Source organism: Eubalaena glacialis, chromosome X, assembly GCF_028564815.1.
Source record: "Eubalaena glacialis isolate mEubGla1 chromosome X, mEubGla1.1.hap2.+ XY, whole genome shotgun sequence".
Lineage (NCBI taxonomy): Eukaryota > Metazoa > Chordata > Mammalia > Artiodactyla > Balaenidae > Eubalaena > Eubalaena glacialis.
The window spans coordinates 121839731-121862608 of record NC_083736.1 but is presented as its reverse complement, the minus strand read 5'-3'; positions in this window follow the sequence as shown (position 1 = coordinate 121862608).

Here is a 22878-nt window from a genome sequence, read left to right as displayed (position 1 = left end):
GTTTCTAGATTTTTTGATGATGGCCATTCTGACTGGTGTGAGGTGATAGCTCGTTGTAGTTTTTTTTTTGTTTTTTTTGTTTTTCCTTTTTTTCATTGTAGTTTTGATTTGCATTTCTCTAATGATTAATGATGTTGAGCATTCCTTCATGTGTTTGTTGGCAATCTGTATATCTTTGGAGAAATGTCCATGTAGGTCTTCTGCCCATTTTTGGATTGGGTTGTTTGTTTTTTTGATATTGAGCTGCATGAGCTGCTTGTAAATTTTGGAGATTAATCCTTTATCAGTTCCTTCATTTGCAAATATTTTCTCCCATTCTGAGGGTTGTCTTTTCGTCTTGTTTATGGTTTCCTTTGCTGTGCAAAAGCTTTTAAGTTTCATTAGGTCCCATTTGTTTATTTTTGTTTTTATTTCCATTTCTCTAGGAGGTGGGTCAAAAAGCATCTTGCTGTGATTTATGTCATAGAGTGTTCTGCCTTTGTTTTCCTCTAAGAGTTTGATAGTGTCTGGCCTTACATTTAGGTCTTTAATCCATTTTGAGTTTATTTTTGTGTATGGTGTTAGGGAGTGTTCTAATTTCATTCTTTTACATGTAGCTGTCCAGTTTTCCCAGCACCACTTATTGAAGAGGCTGTCTTTTCTCCATTGTATAGTCTTGCCTCCTTTATCAAAAATAAGGTGACCATATGTGTGTGGGTTTATCTCTGGGCTCTCTATCCTGTTCCATTGATCTATATTTCTGTTTTTGTGCCAGTACCATACTGTCTTGATTACTGTAGCTCTGTAGTATAGTCTGAAGTCAGGGAGCCTGATTCCTCCAGCTCCGTTTTTCTTTCTCAAGACTGCTTTGGCTATTCGGGGTCTTTTGTGTTTCCATACAAATTGTGAAATTTTTTGTTCTAGTTCTGTGAAAAATGCCAGTGGTAGTTTGATAGGGATTGCATTGAATCTGTAGATTGCTTTGGGTAGTAGAGTCATTTTCACAATGTTGATTCTTCCAGTCCAAGAACATGGTATATCTCTCCATCTGTTTGTATCATCTTTAATTTCTTTCATCAGTGTCTTATAGTTTTCTGCATACAGGTCTTTTGTCTCCTTAGGTAGGTTTATTCCTAGGTATTTTATTCTTTTTGTTGCAATGGTAAATGGCAGTGTTTCCTTAATTTCTCTTTCAGATTTTTCATCATTAATGTATAGGAATGCAACAGATTTCTGTGCATTAATTTTGTATCCTGCTACTTTACCAGATTCATTGATTAGCTCTAGTAGTTTTCTGGTAGCATCTTTAGGATTCTCTATGTATAGTATCATGTCATCTGCAAACAGTGACAGCTTTACTTCTTCTTTACCGATTTGTATTCCTTTTATTTCTTTTTCTTCTCTGATTGCTGTGGCTAAAACTTCCAAAGCAATGTTGAATAATAGTGGTGAGAGTGGACAAACTTGTCTTGTTCCTGATCTTAGTGGAAATGGTTTCAAGGGCAAGGGCCTGCCTTTCTCATGGCTCTCAAAAGTACTCCTGAAAAGGTTTATGGGAGAAATCTTAGATTGTGCTCAGGTATAAAAGATAGCTGGTTAACTTCTGCTGGGAGCTCCTTACTCCCCTTATCTCTTCCTGAAAGCAATTTGTAAAGTAAATGGCCAAAGTCATATCCCCAAAGTTTCCAGGTCTTATGGTCTTATATTCAAAACATTCTAAATCAATTAAAAGAACGAAAACAGTCCAAGTGTCCATCAGTAAGGGCCTGGTTAAATTATGGTGCATCTACCAAATGCAATATTATACAGCTGTTAAAAAATAAGGAAGCTGTCCCTGGTGGTGCAGTGGTTAAGAATCCGCCTGCCAATGCAGGGGACGCAGGTTCGAGCCCTGGTCCGGGAAGCTCCCACATGCCGTGGAGCCACTAAACCCATACGCCACAACTACTGAGCCTGTGCTCTAGAGCCTACAAGCCACAACTACTGGGCCTGCGTGCCTAGAGCCCGTGCTCTGCAACAAGAGAAGCCACCGCACTGAGGAGCCCATGCACCGCAATGAAGAGTAGTCCCTGCTAGCCACAACTAAAGAAAGCCCGCGTGCAGCAACAAAGATCCAATGCAGCCAAAAATAAAATAAAATAAATTTATATATTAAAAAAAGGAAGCTGTCTATGTACTGATATGAGAAGATGTGTTGTCCAATATTAAGAAACAAAGTGCAGGAGGGTTCGTGTTTTTTTGAGCACAAGCCACCCATTCTCCTTGCTTGGCCCTGCAATAAAACTTTCTCTACTCCAAAAAAAAAAAAAAAAAGAAAAGTGCCGGACAGTGTTTAGAGTATGATACTTTTGTTTTTGTTTGTTTTTTGTGTTTTTTTTTTGAGTGCGATACTTTTGTGTACCAAAGGACAATAGAATATATATTTCATAAATACTGGAATAGCATAAAAGAACCAGATAAAAATGGGGTGGAAGGGAGAGGGGGTGGGACTTCTCAATGTGTACCTTTTTAAGTACTTCTGATTTTTGAATTATGTGAATATATTACCTTATTAAATAAAATCGGAAAAAGGACAACAAATTGATTACTTCTGGAGGAGTAGAAATAGAGGTGATGTGTCAGGAGACTGTTTTGCATTATAAGCATTTTGGGGAAAATTTGAGTTTTTTAAATGATATGTGTGCTATTTAGCATTTAGTGGGTGACCACCAGAAGAATTAAAAAGAGTAATGGTTAAAAATAGTTACTTCTAGGAAGTATGTATCAAATGGAGAAGAGTGGGGCAGCCTCTTCAACAGGAAAAGCAATGTCTGGTTGTGATAAATATACAACTAATTTTAAGGAAATATATGTGTTGGAAACCATTCCATGTCAGTACGTATAGATTAACATCATTTTTTAAAGCTGCTGCATAGATTCCAAAGCATGGGGATACTGTAATTAAACTCTTTCCCTTTTGATGTACATTTCTGTTGTTTCCAATATTTTGTTGCTACAAACAATGCTATGGTAAACATCCATGCACATCATAAATCATGTGCCAGAATAGATGCTCAGAAATGGAATTGGTAGGTCAAAGAGCATGTCTATTTTCCAGATTTTCCACAATGAATATGTACTACTTTTATCATCAGAAAAATATAAACCAAAAAATTAACTGTAGGGTGAAGGTCTTGTTTTTTTTAGTGTCTTGTAGTATGTACAGTAGAAGTTTTTAACCTTTCAGATTCCATGTGAGTCAAAGGAAGAGGGCCTGGCCTGAAATAGATCACGGTGACTTGTCATGACTGGTTCATCATAAACTATAAAGAGCCACTGCTGCCTCACGCACACAGACATATGGCTGGGAGGAAGCTGCTTTGGTAGAAAGCATTTCACTTTGTTTTAATAGAATTTTAAGGCATTCTCCAAACCCATAGCTCTAAAATGAAGTGAAATAAAAAGTGGAGTAATTATCTGCTATGTTTATGAAACTTTGCTTCGTTTAACATTGAGTGAGATTTGGTAATAGTCTTATTTTATCAGCTGGGTTCTAATTACTAAAAGATCCAAAGGCCCAAATTATAATGCCCCCATGTGTACACTAAGGACCATGTTATCATCATAATCACTTGCATTTAGGTACTATAGAGAATTAGAAGAACTTAACACAAACATTGTCATTTTACCCAAGAACCAGGTATTTTGCCTGAATTACCAGGATAATCAGGGTAGCTCTCAAATCCAGTTTCCCTTTTGCCTATGTAGACACAGTTTAAGAAAACTTCTAAAATAAAACTTTGGAGATTACAGATCTCCAAAGATAAATTCCTCTCTGCAACCAGGAAACAGGTACAAACTAGATAGTCTTATCAAGAGATTGGAATTAAGTGATTGGAAGCTGAGGCAGGAAGCTACTCAAGATTTTTCTATCGTGCCAACACATCCCAGAATGGCACACTGATGCATTCCCCCTTGCCCTTTTCTCCAGAGTATCATTGTGGGAAAACAGGGGAGTTTAGAATTGGGGTGAGTACGAGGGTTAGCGCTCGAGTCGAAGTGAAGGTAGAAAGAGGATGAGGCCAGTTGTTGGCTAATCCAGCCTGTTTCTTTTGTATTCCTATTTATAAAGCACCCGTCACAGACGTAGTAGGTGATTTTTTTTTTTCTTTTTGGCCTTGCCCAGTGGCATGTGGGACCAGGGATCGAACCCGAGCCTCCTGCAATGGAAGCGTGGAGTCTCAACCCCTGGACCGCCAGGGAAGTCCCTATATTCCTATTTAAAGCACCATCTTGAGCGAGGAAGCCAAGCACATCTTTGTGAGGCCAACTCAGGAAGTTAAAGAAGCTGGTGGTCTAGACTGCAGCAAAAAGAAAGTTTAAAAAAATGTTAAATTTCAAGTTCAACTACTTCCTTTGCCATCTTTCTAAAATAACAACAGAAATACAACTAGTGAGATATAAGTAGTGTACTCGATTTTCCACCATTTTTCAAATTGATTAGAGTAAAAATGACCTAAATACAAAAAGGACAGTTGATAAATTAAGTAGTAATGGCAAGCTCCTAATTATCCAAAATTTATACATATTTTTTGTTATTTTCAGTTGCCTAATTCTATTTGTGATTAGACCAATAATGAAGTTTACTTTTATTCCCTGAGCAGACACCAAATGATCATGGGATATATGAATAAGAGGGATGCAAATGTGAGATTAAACTGGCTGGTGAATAATCCATGAAGTAAAAAAATTTATATGCTAAGAATTAAGAATCAATTTTCTATTAAATGCATCCAGAGTTCCTTGACATGTTAAACATAGAATTACCATGTGACCCAGCAATTCTACTCCTAGAGAAATGAAAACATATGTCCTCACAGAAACTTGTAAATGAATGTTCATAGCAGCATTATTCATAATAGCCAAAAAAGTGGAAACTATCCAAATGTCCACAACAGATGAACTGATGAACAAAAAGTAGTATATTCATACAACGGAAATATTATTCAGCCATAAAAAGGAATGAAGTACTGATACATATTACAATATGGATGAACCTCAAAAACATTATGTGCAATGAAAGAAAACAGACCACATATTTTATGTTTCCATTGACATATATCCAGAATAGGCAAATCTGTAGAGACAGAAAGCAGATTGGTAGTTGCCTGGCATTGGGGGATGGGGAAATGGGAATCTACTGCTTAATGGGTACAAGCTTTCCTTTTGGGATAATGAAAGTGTTCTAAAATTAGATGGTGGACATGGTTGCACAAGCCTATGAATATAGTAAAAACCAATGGATTGTACACATTAAATGGGTGAATTGTATGTAAATTATATCAATAAAACTGTTAACAAGAAAGAAAGGAGAAATTAGGACAGATAAGGGGAGAGGGTAGCAGGTCCCCCTGGGAGACCTGACAGCTAGAACTTGCCTGGAGACAAGCCAATCTAAGTCAGGTGAACCTGTGAACACAGCTAGATGTGAAGTCCCTCAGGTTTCTATTCTCAGACCCTTAGGTTTTGGGAGGAGCGACAGCCGTGGTTTGCCAAGCATCTGAATGGCTCCAGTGGTTTCAATCCGTCACAGGCCTAGAGAAACAACGTGAGCTGAGAGAAGCAGGGTGCTTGGTCTGCATGGCAATCAGCCAGATCTTCAGCCACCTAAGCCCATGGGTGAATGGAGTCAGCTACCCAGCAGGGAACACCAACCACCTGGAAGAAGAGCACAGCAGAAGGTAGGTGGGAAGTGAGCCCTTACCCGGGATGCCCATGGGATACACAAGGAGACTGTCAACAGCCAGTTCTGATATAGGAGATCAATACATGCTAACTACAAAATCACTCAAAAAAAGGAAAAAAGATACATGAACATTTTATTCTACCTTAAAACCTGTACACTTGCTCACCAATCTATTGATTTAAGGCCAAGGTTTTTTTCCCATGTGTGAATATGCTGATGGGTTTTTTCTCCTTGTCTTTCTTGTTTAAATATCACATTTATGCTCTGTCTGATTTCCAGTTTCTGTTTATTTGAAATGAATAAAGGACTTAGAGACATGGGTAGAGAAATCTGAAAGCAGAATATTTCTAGATTTTCATATTTTTCGCCATCTTTACAGATATCTCAACCACAGATTGACAATGATATTTTAGCAACTTGAGTCTCTTAATAGTAATTTCTATAAGCATTAAACTTAGTTTTTATAAAAACATTTTTATAATTATACCTATTCGATTTATGTAGTGTTTAGTTAATATAATTACAATAACTGGTGTTATCAGGTTTGGGAACTGCCTTGGTTTGAATGTGTCCCTCCAAAATTCATATGTTGACATTCTCACCCCCAAGGTGATGGTATTAAGAGGTGAGGCTTTTGGGAGGTGACTAGGTCATGAGGGCAGAGCCCTCATGAATGGAATTAGTGCCCATATAAAAGGGGATCCAGAGAACTCCCTCACCCCTTTCACCATGTGAGGACACAGTGAGAAATTGGCAGTCCACAATCTAGAAAGGGGCCTTCACCAGAATGTGACCATGCTGGCCCATTCACCTTGGACTTCCAGCCTCCAGAAGTGTGAGGAAAAATTCATTGTGTATAAGCCACCCAGTCTCTGGTGTTTTGTTATAGCAGCCAGAATGGACCAAGACAGGGACAAACTGAACCGAGTTGTGGAAGGCATACCACCCAAATGGACAAGACAGGAGCACCCAGGGTTGGCCTGAGGGAAGCTTTCCACCCTCCCGCAGGCAGTCACCTCAGGCATTAGTGAGCACATCCACAGAGGCTGGAAAGCATCTGTTAGTTCAGCTCGTCAGATTAGTGGAGGTTATCTAAGAGACCTTTTGCTGTGGCCAGTTCACCTCTTGGCCACAGCCAATCTTAATAGAGCCCTGCTCCGTAGTGATTGGACCTAGCTCTGAAGGCTGTTTTGAACCTTGATCTTATCAACAACTCTTCAGGTCTGAGGTATATGTTGGCTTTCAGATGCTCCCAATGACCCCTGTCTCCTGGCATTCACATCTTGTGTAGTTGTCTCCCCTCCAGTGTGGGCTGTGATTTGCTTTTAACCAGTAGAATGTGGCAGGGGTTATAGGACGTCACGTCCATGACTATGTTATGTAAAATGGTAACTTTGTCTTGCTAGCAGACTCTCTTTTGCCTTCTCAGCTTTCATACTTTGATGAAGCAAGCAGCCATGTTAGGGAGGCCTAGGCGACAAGGAAATGAGGTGAGTGTCTGATCAGCAGACAGCAAGGAACTGCGGCCCTCAGTCCAACAGACCACAAGGAACTGAATCCTGACAGCAACCGTGAGATTTTAGGAATGGATCATTCCCTAGTTGAGTCTCAGAAGAGGCCCCAGCACCAGTCAACACTTTGATTGCAGCCTTGTGAGAGACCCTGAAGCAAAGCACCCAGCTAAACCAAGCCTGGATTCCTGAAACTGTGAGATAATAAATATACGTGCTGTTTTAAGCTGCTTTTTAAATTTGTTTTTGGCCGCACGGCATGCGGGATCTTAGTTACCTGACCAGGGATCGAACCCGTGCCCCCTGCAGTGGAAGCTTGGAGTCTTAACTACTGGACCACCAGGGAAGTCCCTAAGCTGCTTTTTAAAAATACAGGACTAAATACCAATACTGCCTTGCTGAGAATATTTGATTTTACATCTTCTTCAAGGGGACTAATATTGTTATACACACCAGTAAACAAACAAGAGATGGCAAATACTTCTTTCAAAATAGTTTCTATAAACTAACATTTATAGGTGAAATGATATGCTGTCTGGGATTTGCTTTAAAATTGTGCAATAGGAATTGGGTGAGGAGGAAGGGAAGGAATATATTTGCAACAAGTCAGGCCACGTGTTGGTAATTATTGAAGCTGAATGATGTGTGTACATGGGGGTTCATGATGTTATTCTGTCTACTTCTGCGTATGTTTGAAATTTTCCATAATAAAACCAAAACAATTTCTATAATGTCACACTGTTCTGCAAAGGTAACAATAAGTAAACTAAACAATGAGTATTTCAGAAGCTATTATTATCTATATATAAACACTGTACAAAGTAATGGAAATATTGTAATTAAAAGTAGGTGGAATGGATATTTTTGTACTTGATTTGAGATGTGACTGTTTTCTCAAATACTATTTATATATGCAAGCTATGACATTGTTAATTATTCAGTTTGGAGAGGGAGGGGAGTCCAAGACTGTAGCTTTCTAAGTGTATTTTGGTTATTTAAGCTCTATGTCATCAATTCATCAATGAGCACATTAACTGGCAATGACTTTGTATAGGAAATTTAATTGGAAAAATTTAAGCAGAAAAAGTTACAAATGTATTGACTATAACATAGATTGACTGTCTCTCTCTCTCCCTATATATATGTATCTTTCTGTTTTCATATACATATATATATCAGCATAAATAAAACTGAACTCATACTATAAAAAAGAAAAAGTTTCTATATAAAGTTCTACCAAACTTGGGGAAAGCCTAGAGTGAAAATAAAGTAGCTCAGTTCTTCTCTTGGAAGCAGCACATTTAATAGACTGGGGGAAAATGAGGCCTCCCATTTAGCAATGAACACCTCTTTTTAAAATTGCCTTTTAAAAATATTTCATTCAGTCAATCATTCAACAAATATTATTGAATATCTGTACTGTGATAATCAAGGAGCTTATTTTTTGGTACGAAAGAAAGAGGAAATTACTTAACGTCCAGCCTTCAGTGAGAAAGTGACACTTTTGAGCAAGGCCTCAAGGATAGGACTTCTTGACAGTGGCTTGAAATTACCTTTCCAGGAAGGACTGATTGGGCAGAAAATAATATTAATGGAAATGAAAGCATGTACGCAGTCCTCTACAAAGCTTCTTATGTACATGGTCACGTGGGATCCTCATAGGATAGCAAGAAGCATTGTCTACCTAAACAAGAGCTTACTTGCATGAACCAGATTATAGAGCCACCAGGTAAATCCTGCTAATAATTTGTGCCTGTTACAAAGAAGCCAGTGACTGTTGTCTCAGACCATGCAGGACTCATCTGATGGTAAGTTCTCAGCCCATTGGTAATGGCATATTCAAACTAAAGGATTTCCTAACCTGTTGGTCTACTAATGCAGCTATATCATGAAAACCAAATATTATGGATTTATTATTTAATCTAATCTTCCAGATAATTATTCATTTCTGATAACGTTTTCTTTCTCCTCTAAAAGTGGGCACAACTCTTCCCATTCACTCACCCATTGAACAAATATTTATTGAGTGCCAAGTTCTGTATTAGGCACTATTGGATATCCAAATTAAATCAAACATGGATCTTCACATGAATGGATATTAAACACCCCAATACAGAAAAGAATGCATAAACTTTATCCAGTGCATCACTTGTCTTAATTTAGGTGGCTGAAAGAAGTGGAAGTAGGTCAGAGAGAAGAAAAAAAAACTATGACTCCCAGTTTGAGTGTGGACTTTTTTTGTGTGTGGACATTTATAGCACACCTTAGAGTTTACAAAATGATATCACATGTGCACTGCTTCATTTAATCTTCCCATAACCACCCCATGAGAGAAATATTTCCATAGAGATTCAGCAATGTAGAGTACTTTGTCCAGTGCCACACAGTGAGTCAGGACTCAGATCCTCCTCATATTCTCTGTGGTAGACACAAAGAAGCCCACCTCAAGGAAGGAAATGCTGCCTAGCTGTGGGGAGTTCGGTCAGCAACAGCCTCCAGCTGTCAGCTCCTTCCAAGCTACAGAGAGTCACCTCACAGCCAGGTCACACCTTTTCTGAGACAGCCTGCATCTGGTGACTCAGAGAGGCAGGACTATAAAGGTGTAGCCATTTTGGATTGATACAGAGCACTTAGGTCAGCATTACTTGCTTCAGAGTCCCACACAAGTAGAGAAAAAACAATCTTAAAATTCATATGGAACCACAAAAGCCCCCGAATGGCCAAAGCAATCTTGAGAAAGAAGAGCAAACCTGAAGGCATCACACATCCTGATTTCATGCTATGTGACAAAGCTATAGTAATCAAAACAGTATGGTGTTGGCATAAAAAAGATACATAGATCAATGGAATAGGACAGAGAACCCAGAAATAAACCCATTCATATACGGCCAACTAACCTTTGACAAGGGTGTCAAGAGCACACAATGAGGAAAGGATAGTCTCTTCAATAAATGGTACTGTGAAAACAGGATAACCACATACAAAAGAACAGAATTGGACCCTTATCTTACACCATACACAAAAATTAACTTGAAATGGATTAAAGACTTAAATGTAAGACCTGAAGCCATAAAACCCCTAGAAGAAAACATAGGGAAAAAGCCCATTGACATTGGTCTTGACAATAATTTTTTGTATATGACACCAAAAGCATAGGTAACAAAAGCAAAATAATAACCAAGTGGTATTACATTAAACTCAAAGGCCTCTGTACAGCAAAGAAAAGAATAAACAAAATGAAAAGGCAGCCTACAGAATGGGAGAAAATATTTGCAAACCATATATCTGATAAGAAGTTTATATCTGAACTATATAAGGAACTCATACAACTTAATAGCAAAAAAGAAAAAAAAAACCCAATTAGAAAATGGACAAAGGATCTGAATAGACATTTTTCCAAAGAAGACATACAAATGGCCAATAGGTACATGAAAAGATGCTCAATATCACTAATCATCGGGGAAATGCAAGTCAAAAACCACAATCAGCTCACACCTGTTAGGACGACTATTATCAAAAAGATAATAATTGTTTGTGAGGGTGTGGAGAAAAGGGTACCCTTGTACACTGTTGGTGGGAATATAAATATGGAAAACAGTATGGAGGTTCCTCAGAAAATTAAAAAGTAGAACTGCTATATGATCCAGCAATTCCGCTTCTAGATATATATCCAAAGGAAATGAAACCAGTATCTTGAAGAGATGTCTACACTCTCATATTCAGTGCAGCATTATTTACAGTAGCCAAGAAATGGAAACAACCTAAATGATATCCATCAACTGATGAATGGATAATGAAAATGTGATATATATATATGTAATATTACTTAGCCATTAAAAAGGAGAAAATCCTGTCATTTGTGACAACATGAATGAAACCAGAGGACATTATGCTAAGTGAAATAAGCCTGACATGACCTCGCTTATATATGGAACCTAAAAAAGCCAAGCTCATGGAAACAGAGAGTAGAATGGCGGTTGCCAGGAGCTAGAGGGTAGAGGAAATGGGGAGATGTTGGTCAAAGCATACAAACTTCCAGTTATAAGATGAATAAGTTTTAGAGCATGGTGGGTATAGTTAATAATACTGTATTACATACTTGAAATTTTCTAAGAGAGTAAATCTTTTTTTTAACATCTTTATTGGACTATAATTGCTTTACAATGTTGTGTTAGTTTCTGCTGTATAACAAAGTGAATCAGCTATACGTATACATATATCCCCATATCCCCTCCCTCTTGTGTCTCCCTCCCACCCTCCCTATCCCACCCCTCTAGGTGGTCACAAAGCACTGAGCTGATCTCCCTGTGCTATGCAACAGCTTCCTACTAGCTATCTATTTTACATTTGGTAGTGTATATATGTCCATGCCACTCTCTCACTTTGTCCTAGCTTACCCTTCCCCCTCCCCATGTCCTCAAGTCTGTTCTAAGAGAGTAAATCTTAAGTGTTCTCACCACACACACACACACACACACAAGGTAACTATGCAAGGAGATGCATGTGTTAATTAAGTTGATTATGGTAATTATTTCACAATGTATATGTATATTAAATCATGTATACCCTAAAAATAATAAATATGTTTAAAATAATGCCTATATTCTATTGAAGTAATAAAAACATATATATAGGGAGGAAATATTAACTACATGGCTAAGAAGATCATATGACTGCAGATTTGATGAACTGCTGAGGGTAATGGGAAATTGAAAGCCAGGAGTGAAAGCCAAGAAGGCCTCTTTAGTTAAATACAAAAGAGCTCTCACCTCCTATATGGGGAGGGCCAAGAACTCTCAGAACCAAACCCGGGACTTAATAGTCCGAGTGGCTGAACATTCGACTAATGTTAAACACCCAGCCAAGACAACACCCTTGGCTGGGAAAACCTGGCATCCTAACGCATGGATGGGATCTTCTAGATGAGTACTCACAAGGATTTTGACACCCCAGACTTCCTTGAACCATCTGAGCCAGTAGACATGGGACACCCCATCCCTATGAAGAGCTAACACCCTCCCAGCCTCATGCTGGAAGACCATGCAGAGGCCTCTCCCCACACAGTAACATGTGCTCCCTCTCATGACCCACCACCACCCCCCTTTCTGTTTCCCTTATAGTCGGGCTAAGTCTAAGCATAACCCAGCTGAGGATGCACTGGGCCTGATAAGGGAGGAAAGGGACTATACTCCAAACAAGCTGCAAGAGGTAGCTGGCATGTGCCAGCAGGAGTAGGGAGAATATACATAAGACTGGATTTTGAGGTTGCTTGATCAAGGTGGGGATGGATAAACTCAGATAGAGGTTATTGAATTTATTGAGTACTTTCCTGAGATACAGGTTTAACACCCTGTTAAGGACCCCAGGAAATGGTGTAAATTTTCTATTAGGATGGCTCCTAGAAGGAAAATGTGATAGCCTATGTTGAGTGGAGTTGAAATATCAACTACTGTGGTGGCAAATAGTTGAGGATGGGATTAGAAGGCTCAAGGAAGCGGGCATGCTGGAATGGATATCCCCACGTACAGCCACAAGACCCAGCAGAAGATTGTCTTCCATAGGAAGAGCCAGAGGGCACACTATTTAACAAACCCATCAGGAATGCACCAGTGAGAGGGACACCAACATCATTCAAAAGTTCAGTGGTGGCTTCCTCTGCCATCCAGGACTGATGGTAGAAAAAGCTGTCATAAACTTAGGTTACTGATAGCATTGTAGATGAAAAAACTCATGACAACAGAGGCCAGGTGGTGGTGCTTAATCATCAGATGCCAGGAGATTGCAATTATTGCAATAAGACAAAGTTCACATGGCAGCCAAGGAGTCCGACCCACAGAGAGTTATGGAGAAGGTGGATAGAACATGGCATCTCTAGGGGAAAAGTTTATGGGCAGCTGCAAAGAGTACTACTCGGCTTGTAATAACAAAAGATCTGGGAGACCAAGGGCAGTTGTTTCAATAAAATTTCATAATCCCCCGTCCAGTTTCCAGACCTGAGCCAGTTTTCAACTCACTGATAGAAGACGTGGCTGAATGCCTCAGAGAAAGGACCTTGAAATATCACAGCAAGTATGCACTGTAGTGATTCCCCTTCTGCAAAGGGACCTCTGGTCATTTATTTGGGTAACTGTGTACTGAAGAGAGAGTATACTTAGACATTTTGAGGACTAGTGGACATAGAGTCTGAGTTGACATAGTTACCCAGAGACCCAAAATATCATCATGACCTCCTGTGAGAGGGGGAACATATGAGGACCAGGTAATAAATGGAGTCCTGGCCAAGATCCAGCTCATGGGAGGTCCACTGGGTGGAAGAACTCCATGGTCATCACTCCAATCTCCAAGGATACAATTGGGTACTTCACACGACTACCACTCTGTGTCCTTGGCCAGTGAGATAAGAGTTATCACAGTGGGGAAGGCCAAGTGGAAGCCTCTGATACTAAACCACTGCCACCACTACCACAACACCTGGCTGTGACAGTAAACCATCACATGGCGGGAGGTGGTTGTGGAGAGTAATACCACCATTAAGGCTCTAAAGGATACAGGGTGGTGATTCTCATCATATCTCCATTTAATTTACCAGTGTTGTGCCTGCAGAAATTAGCTGGGAGATGACTGTAGACAACCACAAGCTCAACCAAGTGGTAGCTCCAATCACAGCTGCTGTGTTAGATGTGATATCTTTGTGGTAACAGATTAACATAACCTCAAAGACATCTTTATGGCCATTGATTTGGCAAATACTTTATTTTCTGTCCCAATCAGAATAGAGAATCAAAAAGAGTTGGCATTCAAATGAAATAGGAAATAGTATATACATATACAGTTTTGTCCCAGGGCTATATTAGCTCCGCTATCCTCTGTCATAATTGTACCTCTTGCCACAGAGAAGGAATCATGACACCTAGTGGGCCTCCTTGGGTTGTAGAGGCAGCGTATCTCACATCTAGGGATTCTACTCCATCCCTTATACCAAGTGACAAGGCAGTCTGCTATGACTGGAGCCCAGAGCAGTGAAGGGCTCTGCAGCAAGTCCAGGCTGCCATGCAAGCTGCCCGGCCATGCAATCTTGGCAGATCATACGGTATTAGAGGTATCAGCAGTGGGAAAAGACGCAGTATGGAATCCTTGGCAAAGCCCTGTGGGAGAATCACAATGCAAGCCCATGGGGTTCTGGAACAAGGCCATGCCATCTGCAGAAGAGAATCACACGCCTTTTGGGTTTTTTTTTTTTTTTTTTTGGCTGCATTGGGTCTTCGTTGCTGCGTGCGGGCTTTCCCTAGTTGCGGCGAGCAGGGGCTACTCTTCATTGTGGTGCGCGGGCTTCTCATGGCGGTGGCTTCTCTTGTTGCGGAGCATGGGCTCTAGGCGCGCGGGCTTCAGTAGTTGCGGCTCGGGGGCTCTAGAGCGCAGGCTCAGTTTTTGTGGCGCACGGGCTTCGTTGCTCTGCGGCATGTGGGATCTTCCTGGACCAGGGCTCGAACCCGTGTCCCCTGCATTAGCAGGCGGATTCTTAACCACTGTGCCGCCAGGGAAGTCCCTCACATGCCTTTTGAAAAACAACTTCTGGACTTCCCTGGTGGCGCAGCGGTTAAGAATCTACCTGCCAGTGCAGGGGACACAGGTTCATGCCCTGGTCCGGGAAGGTCCCACATGCCGCGGAGCAACTAAGCCCCTGTGCCACAACTACTGAGCCTGCGCTCTGGAGCCCGTGCTCCGCAACAAGAGAAGCCACCGCAATGAAGAGTAGCCCCCGCTCGCCGCAACTAGAGAAAGCCCGCCTGCAGCAACAAAGACCCAACGCAGCCAAAAATAAATAAAAATAAAATAAATAAATTAAAAAAAAAAAAAAAGAAAAACAACTTCTGGTATGCTGCTGTTCCCTGGTGAAGATGAAACACCTGACCATGGGACACCAAGTAACCGTGCAACTAGAACTGTCTATCATGAACTGGGTCTTATCAGATCCATTAAATCATAAGGTCAGACAGGCCCAGCAACAATCCATCACAAGATGAAAGAGCGGTATCCAGGGGTGATCATGAACAGTACTAAAGGGCACAAGCAAACTGCCAGCTCAGGTAGCTCAGACACCCATGCCAGGCACCACTGTTATACAGAGCACCTCCCTCGGTTCATTCTTACAGCTCTATGGGGACCCCATCAGATCAACTGAAGGAGGAGGGAAAAGCTTGGTTTATGGATGGGTTGGGTCAGTATGTGGGCACAAGTGAAAAATGGGCGTTCTCCTTGCTCAGAGGACTGGGGACTTGAAAGACAGTGCCAGGTGAAAATCCTGCCAATTGCCAAGAGCTTTGGGTTATATACTTAATCACCCACCTCAGGTGGAAAGAGAAGTGGCTAGAGGTTAAAATATTTATACATTTATGGTCAGTGGTGAATGTCCTGGCTAACTGGTTAGGGCTTTGGAAGGAAAAAGATTGGAAGACGGGGAGCACGATCTGAGGCAGAGGCCCATGAACGGACATGTGAGAATTGGCTCTTAGTGTGAAGATCTTTGTATCACATGCTAACATCCACCAGAGAGCATATTGCTCAGAGGAGGCACTGACCAACCAAGTAAACAAAATGACCTGGGCAGATGACATCAGCCAGTCTTTGTCAATGGCCGCCCCAGTGATGGCATGATGGGCACATGAACAGAGTGCCCACAGTGGCAGAGATGAAGGCTATGGAGCGGTCCAACAGCATGGACTCCTGCTGACCAAGGCTGATCTAGCTAACGCTACTGCAGAATGTTCAACCTGCCAAATACAGAGACCAACACAGAGCCCCCAAGATGCAAACATTCCTTGAGGAGACCAACTGGTCCCTCGACGGCAACTTCATAACATTATGTCCCTTCCATCCTGAAAGGGCCAATGGTTCATTCTCATAGGAATAGACACATATTTCAAGTATGGGCTTAGCTTTCCTGCCTGCAGGGTCTGAGCCAGCGCCTCTTTCTCAGGACTTAGCATGGGATGCCATATAACATCGTGTCAGACCAGGAAGACCAACTTGACAGAAAGGCAGTGCAAGAGTGGGCCCAGGACCACTGGTCATATTACATCCCACACTATCCAGAAGTTGCTTTTCTGATAGAGCACTGAAACAGTCTGCTGAAGGCACAGCTGGGAGGCAATACTCTGTGAGAATGGAGTGCCATCTTCCAAGATGCAGTATATGCACTGAGTAAAAGAATTTTAAATAGCACTGTGTTCTCAACTGAAAGAATACCACGGTCTGGGAATCGAGGGGTAGAAGCAAGAGTGGTTCCAATTACCATTACTTCTAATGACCCACTGAGAGATGCAGTAGGTTTGTAATGTGACAACTTGCCTAGATTGAACTACATTTCCCAGAATTCTCTTACTTGTGGGATGTTCTGCAGATTTGATGGGCCTTGGTGAAGCAGGAGCCATAGAGCTTCTCTGTTGGAGATTCAGTGCAGGGGCACCAGGTACAGTTTCAGCTCACACACATTGTCACTATCGGCTCACCTCTCTGGTGTTGGGCAACCCCAGGGCCTGTGGCTGCCACTACACCCTCCCCTCAACCCTCCTTCAGCTTTTCAGACTCCTAGACCAGGGCCTGGCGTGTGTGGTCATGGGCAAGGAGCACGAGCTTATCAAATTTGGAAGAAATGAGAGACTGATACAGACTCCAGTTCATCCTCCTGGGCTCCAGCTCATGCTTCTGGGTTCTAGTTTGTCCTTGATCTCCCCCACTTCATGTTCATTGCCCCTCCCGACTGCCCTGCAGACTTCAAGCTCCAGCATTAGGTGTGAAGCTTACAGAGACTGTTTAACCAGCTAATACAATTGAGTAAGGTAAAATCTATGATGTCTCTATCTATAGATGATAGATAGGTAGGTAGGTAGGTAGGTAGGTAGGTAGGTAGATAGATAGAGAAATGTAGGTGATATAGGTATGGATATAAAAGTAAAATCTCTTAATCATTCTACTTCTCTGCTTGACTCCTGCTTAATGCAGGGACTTTGTGCTTACCTTCCCTGTAACTCTATAGGACTAGAGGACCTGGTCTCCAAAGGAGGCATTTTTCTCTGGGGTCACAGCAAGAATCCCATTGAATTCTAAGCTACAGCTGCTGCCTAAGCCCTTTAGGCTCCTTGTGTCCAGTGCCCAGCGGGCCAGAAGAGGGGTCACTAACATGGCAGGGGTAACGGACTCATTATCAGGAGGCAGGGCTGCTGTTACGCAATGGGGACCTGAAGAAGCACGTGTGGAACTATGCTGCCACTTGGGCCTATGTTAGTACTCCCGTGCACAGTGGTGACTGTAGGTGGACAGGTACGGCAGCCCCAGCCTGAGAAGGGCATACCGACCAGCGGCTCAGTCCCTTCAAAGATGCAAGTCAGGGTCAGGCCCGCCAGTAAGACACTGAGGCCACCAGAGGGCGGTAGCTCAGGGCGAGCGTGATCTAGAACTGATAGTGAAGGAAGGAGGTGCTGAGTGACAATTGCAGCCCCAAGAACAGCTGCAGAGGTGGGTGCTGTAGTTAGTCCCACGAACATCACACTTCTAAGTTTCCCCTCTAGAAGAGAGGCCCGAACAAAGCCAGAAAGAGAGGTGAGAGGGATGGAGGGTGGTAGATTCAAAGATGCACCCCCCAGGTCTCCCTAAAGGGAGAACTCACTGCCCAACAGGGGAGTGAGGGCAGCAGACCATCTCCAGCCATCAGCTCATTCAGGGGCTGCGTTATCCACAGAGAGTCACTCCGCCTTCCGGAGGAAGCCCGCATTTGGTGACCAAACGAGGGTGGGGGTACAAAGGCCCAGCCATTTCCACCCAATAGGGGTCACTTTGATGGATAAGAGTCCAGAGCTCCCTGCCCAGTTGTCAAGATTTTGTCATTTGCATGGCAATTCCCTCTCTGCTCAATGCTGCTTCCTCCCCTTTTCCTTCACAGGTGTCGATCCGTCATAAACTTCTGGCACCCCAAACTCCGTCTTCTACCAGTGAATCCAACGGGGCAAACTCCACATCTCATGACTTTTCTAGGACACTGCCCTGCCCTGGCACAAACTACGAACTGGAGCCCTTCAACTCTCGGCTGTTTATTTATAAACATGCCTTAATATATACCCAAAGGAAAAGATTTCAGATAAGTCATGTTTTATGGGAGAAAAGTCCTTATGTTACATGCAAATATATTTTTTTGGTACTCATTAAAACCACATAAAAGTGTATTATGCATTTTAAAAGGTTGATTACCTCAAAACCAGAAATGCCCTCCGGGCTCTCTGCTGACATAACCCACATTTATGAACGCCAAGCGCAGCTCTCCAGATTTTCTTCTACTTCATTATATGAAGAGGAGATGTTGTTTTGTAAAATCTTGAATAAATTTGTAAATTTAAAGAAAACATTTTGTCTTGTTATTGAAGATATATTAATAAAGAGATCTTGAAATGGTTTTTCCAAGAACTGTTTCAGTTATGAGTGAACAGAATATGATTCCTCTGTTGTAACTTTGAGAAATTTACCAGGGCAACAAGGAAAGAATAAGAGGGAAATATATAAATCATCAAGCATACGTAACACGTTCTAAGCAGTAAGGGGGCTTAGAGCAGGGTTTTTTTTCTTAACAAGTAGTCAACTTTCAATGAAAACACTTTAGGAAGCAAGGATCCAATGGGAAAAAATGGGTGAAATATGATAAATAATTTTGAATTATAAAGAATAAAAAATCAGACCCCAAAGCTACAATGAGTGTCAAAGACTCCTTGTAGTTAATCAGTTAGGTTCCATCAGTTCTGGAGCTTATTTTAGAGAGCTGTCAATTGGGCTTCATATTTCAACTGTTTTTGTTTATGTTACTCGGTGCTGTGTCCTTCATGTAGACCTAATAACCCACCATCAGAAGATGTATACTTTATGGTCTTTCCAATAATGAGATGCATCTTCACTACGCAGCCTAGCCATTTAAGAGATGGCTGACTCAAGTTGAGTCCAGATTGAAGCAATAAACCAGTTTACCTTTGAGAAAGTTAAATAACCTCTATGGCGACTGAACCTTTGGTTCATTCATTTTAGTACAAAACGTGGCCTGATGTAATGGAACAAACATTGTATGTGGAGTTGGATAGGCTGGGTTTGAATCCCAGATCTACTACTTACTGTGATATTGAATAAGTCATTTAGTATCTCTGAGCCTCGGTTTCTCATCTGATGATCAAGGATTTTTGTGCAGATTACAGAAGATGACATACATGGAAGTGTGTGACACATAATAAACTAGGCTCTAACCAACAGTCCAAATGCAGGCTACAGTACTAGTGACATAAGAAGAATCTCTCAGGTTACGTTTCCTATCGTGGTCTGGAATATACATGACAACACCTATTGTGGAGTCAACAGGCATGGGCTGAAAGGCCAAAGAAATGCTTCAAGGTTACCCCAGAACACATCCTCAGAGAACCAGGTATAAACTGAGTCTCCTGGGAAACGCAACCTGAGGCCACTGAAATGTTGCAATCATCAGAAGTTTGGGTTGTGATCAATGGTGAGAAAGAGAATGCACGAGAAAGAGAGAGCGAGAACTAGAGGGAGAGTGAGAGTGTGTGTGCGAGAGAGAGAGAGACTCTGTGAACAGTAGCTCTGGCCACTCAACAGGGGAGACACCACCTTGATACTCAGTATGGAAAGATGGACAGGCGGACACACCTACAATACATGGGGAACCACAGCTTCAGTGTCTTATGAGTACAAAGAACAAGACAATGACTTATTCTTATCTGAGCAGCTGTAGTAGTGGGTCCCCAGCTGCCTGGCTCCCTGTGCCAAGGGGAAATGAAAAATACTATAATAGCCTCTCTTGTCTCCATTCCCTCTTCCTAGATGAGCTTTTTCCCACTGGAGCACTGGAGCAGGGCTTTCTTCCTCCTTCTGGTATGCTGCCTGCCAAGGCCAGGGGCCAGCCTCACACCGACCTGACTGGAGGGGGATTGAGTGGGCTCTGACCCAAGAAAGTTTCCCTTTATAGGATCTGTCTTGAGGCCAGAAAGTCTATCATGACAGATTCACTACTTTGGCTCAAGGCTTCATATACTAATGAAATCAAAATATCCTCCCCGCAACTTGTTCTATCTTCCCAAATATATCACACATCATTGATACACATCTTATGAATGAGTTTATCATATCCTCTCCAGAGAACACAATTTGAGGGGCAATAAGTGTAAAAAGCTTAGTGAGAATAATAGCTGGAAGGAGACAGATGAACTTGGTCAATTTCCCCTTGTCTGTTATATAATAATAATAATAATAACGATAACAATAATGGTGACATTTATTGACTATATGTGATCTTGTCTTATCCTCCCAACAACACTATTTATTAACCCCATCCTGCAAAGTGAGAAAACTGAGCTACAGGGACTCATGCAATTTGACCAAGGTCACACAGCTAGTAAGTGGATAACCCAAGTTGGTGCACTTGATCTCTGTGCTATACTGCTTCTTGGAGAGAACAGCAACTGTGGTGTTTCTGTTTCATACATCTCTTTGAAACCAGACCGCTCACAGTGGACTTAGCTGAATACTATGACCAAAATCTCTTAGGTCTTTTGTTTCGAAAACAAAGATGATGGCAGCCAAAGGTACAGTGGCACCAGCAAAATCTTTTTCCTGCAGTTTGTTATCTGGAACCTCGTGTTTATGTCATGAGAACTTCACTCTCCGGTTTATCTGCAAAGGGTTGGAATGCAGGTAGTTTTCAGAGTAGAACCTCACACAGGACTTTAAAATGTAGTCAGTAGAATGTAACATCCCAGCATTGTAATTCATTGCTGTTAAGAATTTTCTTTGAAGCCAAATAGAGCTTCCACATTCACATTCCAGAAATGCCCCCACCCCTGCCCCCATGCTTTGCCTGGAAAAATCCTTCTTATCCTTCAAGGCCCAGCTCAAATGTCACCTCCTTTATGAAGTCCTTCCCAGCCCCACAGGCAGAATTAATTGATACTCTTCTGTGTTCCCACAGCACTTTGTATTAGCACTGCTGGTAGAGCCCTTGCCACATTGTTTTAGTTAGTTGTATAAGTAAGGTCCTTGAGGTCAGAGACCTGTCTTATTCATAAATCCTTTTATCCCCATATCCACGGCCTAGCACATACCACATTTCATCAAATCTAAAACCCCACTGATTGTAAGATACACCATTATTTTATGAACCACTAAGAGAGATTTAAAAAAACAAACACTGACAATTATACTATGGCATGCCATCAATTTAAAGATGTGTCCCAAATTCAAGGATGTATATATATATATATATTTTTTAAGTGTGTCTTAGAAGTGATTAACTACAGTAATAACGGCTCAGCAAATGTTTCTAGAACTGGGTTATAAACTCAAGGTGAAGCAGCTATTCCTAGAGCCCATGCTTCTGAATAAGTACGGCATTGGGAGTTGGTAGGGAATGGTGTGCAGTTGCATTGCTGATTTCAAATATTTTACCCAACAGATTAAAGGGATGAGTGGCCTGATGTGCCATTCCTGTTAAAAAAAACACCTCCACGTCGCCCATTCAATAGACTAGAAGGTACAGTGACAATATGTTCTGATCTAAATTGGCGGCCACCTAATGCCCACAATCACACAAGTGAGTGTGATTACAGAGACAATGGGACAGAATTTGCATCTGCCTTGATTCTGGTTCTTTAAGCCAGTTCAACCCACTGCTGTTCCCATCTGCCCGTGAAGACGAACAGTGACTTCTCGGCTTTCTCCCAGCTTGTTGCAGCCCTGCTTTTAAAAATGAGAGCATCAAAAGATGTGATCCTGGGACTTCCCTGGAGGTCCAGTAGTTAAGACTCTGCACTTCCAGTGCAGGGGGCGTGGGTTTGATCCCTGGTCGGGGAACTAAGATCCCACAGGCCACGTGGCACAACCCCCCCCCCCAAAAAAAAAAAAAAAAAAAAGATGTGATCCCTTCCCAGCTCCAAACTGTTGGCTCTCCTGATTGTATATTGTCTCCCTGGATAGTGTCTGGATCTAGGCTGTCTAAAGGGCCTTTCCACGGGGCGAGCCTTGCTAGGGCTCAGCATCCCAGGCTGTCTCATCAGGGAGCTGAATTTCAGTTCTATCCTAGGAATACAAACGCCCCACCCAAGCGCTGGGCTAAGCCACGCGCTTATCTTTTCTGCACCTCCTAACACCACACTCCTTCCCCGACCCCCAAGCACACATAAGCGCATGCACACACACGCACACACACGCACACACACGCACACACACACTCATGCAAGATAAACCAAACCAAGTTGTCACCAAAGACTTTCAGTGTGTGGTTGGTTGATAGAAATTCTGGCGTAAAAGCTCCTCTTTAAAAATTGAAATATACTAAGAGGATGGAACCTAGTAGCTTAATACAATTTGTGAAATATTTTAAACATGTAAGCTGCTCTGCACACTAGCATTCAGGGGCTGAGGGTCTTTCTGGGGCAAGGACCAAGGGGTAATCTTTAAGGGGGTGATGAGGAAGAGAGTCAAACAGGGCAAAGAGTTCCTAGTCAGCTCTTGTGCCTAGATCCTGGGTGGGAAGCAGTGACCATCAGAAACCTGAAAGTCACCTTCCTCTTTGAGCAGGCTGCCAGCTCCTGGGTGAAGTTATCAGGACTAAGTCAGAAA